Below are 2,081 nucleotides of genomic sequence, written 5' to 3' on the forward strand. Positions count from 1 at the left end.
ATATATATATATATATATATATATATATAATTAAAATTAAAAATATATATATATTTTTTTTTTAAATCAATATTTTATTATATAAAATATTAAAATAAAATTTATCCTAAAAGCGAAACTGCATTCGACAACTTGCACTGTTGTGCATACCAGAAATTTAGATTTTATCAGTAAAATTCGTTTTACAAAACGCCATTTTTTGTTTGTGTTGAAAGACATTTGTCAATTTCCAATTTATCGTGAACTCAGCGCAACACGTAAATCGTCGGTCTTACGTGCACCACTTTAACGATTTGCATGCTCCTTCGGACAGTTTACTGCAACAAATTTGATGCACGTAAAGCAACGGTTTTACGTGCCGCATTTCCAAGAAAGACAAAAAGGAGGAAAAAGATGAAAAGCGATCTGCATTTTCTCATACTCACCCGCGCCAACGCCACTGCCGGGAAGCTCTCCCACGCGAGTTGTGTCTCTTCACCCGGGTTTCCGTGACGCTGACCTGCGAGAATCCTCGCTGCTGTGAGGGTACTCATCCCCATGCCGTCGCCGACGAAGAGGACGACACCACGTGCCATTCCAGTCGGCGGCGTCGTGCCGCTAACGCTGGTACTCGCTGCCTCCCTGATCCGCATCTCGATCGCCCGCGTTGCTGTTTCATACCAGACCTCCCTCTCTGCAAACAAACAGGCTCGATTTATATTACGCGCGAGCGATGTAATCGGATCGGTACAATTGCAAAATAAAACATCGCCGTAGGTCATATGTAACGGGATTCGGGTTTCAGGAAAGGCAGGTCAACAGTTTGTATGCGCAAAATCGTTCTATTCTCGCTACGTACACTGAAATTATATTCGAGATGATATTGTCTGATTTTCCTTTTCTCTTTTTCTCTTTCTCTCTTTTTTATTTATCATATTTTGTATTTTATTTTTTTATTTTATATTATTCTATTTTTGTTAAATTCATTACTTTTCTTTGTATCTTATTTTCTTTAATTTTTGTAAATTTTTTTTTCTGTTCTCTATATTATTTGCCTTAATTTGTTTATTCTTAGAGAGCAGCTCTAAAACAATAATAAACTCTCTATATCTATTTCTCTTTTTCTTTTTTTGCTAAACTATATATATATCTTTAATCCTCCAGCACAATTGTTTTTATCACACAAAAGCATGATAAAGTTAATTTTTCATTTAAAATAAATTTGACTTTTTTCGCGAAATAGCCTACATGTTATAATTGTTTATTAAAAACATATCTGTAACTATATTGAAATTACGTATAATACAATTCGATTGTAATCGTTGAAAATTGATATATGAATTTTATTATTTTATAATTACTATAAAATTAAATCATAATGTAATTTTGATTGTACTTTTAGTGCAAAAAATCATAAAACTTTAAAAGTATCACATAGAAGAATATAAAGTAAAATATTTTAATATATCTCCATTTAAAAATATATCTATTTAATTTATTAATCATATTTAATGTATTCATTTAAGAGTATCATTAAAGATATTAATGGGATTTAAAAAAACAATTCTCGATTCTACTTATTTCCTTTTTCAATTATTAAATTAACAATGAAGCACGGAATGTTTAAATGGAAAGCTTATGTCTCCTTCAAACAAACTTCTTTTTTCATCGCATTTTCTTTCCAATCAGTAAAAATGAGCAGAAACCACGAATAAACTACATCTTAATATCTAGTAAATAATCTTAATTCTAATTTCTCATTGAAGAAAAAACTACTAAAAAATAAATAACACATTTTCCAATTTTGCTAATTATGTTTCAATGTACAGGGTGGCGTACAAAATGTCACACTATTTGATTTATATATGAAAGTCGCATGTCTTACCGGCATGTATTACGCCGTCCATTTAACTGAACTAATGATGGTGTGACGTTGCACAGTTAAACGCCACGAAGATCAAAAAAAGAACTCGCGACCGTAACCGTTGCTTCTATGCGTACGATATATTTTAGACGAATCAAAAGTCGCGAAAATCGCGGAAAGTATCGCACATCTTATCGGTATTACGCCGTCCACTCAACTGAACTAATGACGATGTGAC

This window comes from Atta cephalotes, assembly GCF_000143395.1.
Source record: "Atta cephalotes unplaced genomic scaffold scaffold00007, whole genome shotgun sequence".
NCBI lineage: Eukaryota > Metazoa > Arthropoda > Insecta > Hymenoptera > Formicidae > Atta > Atta cephalotes.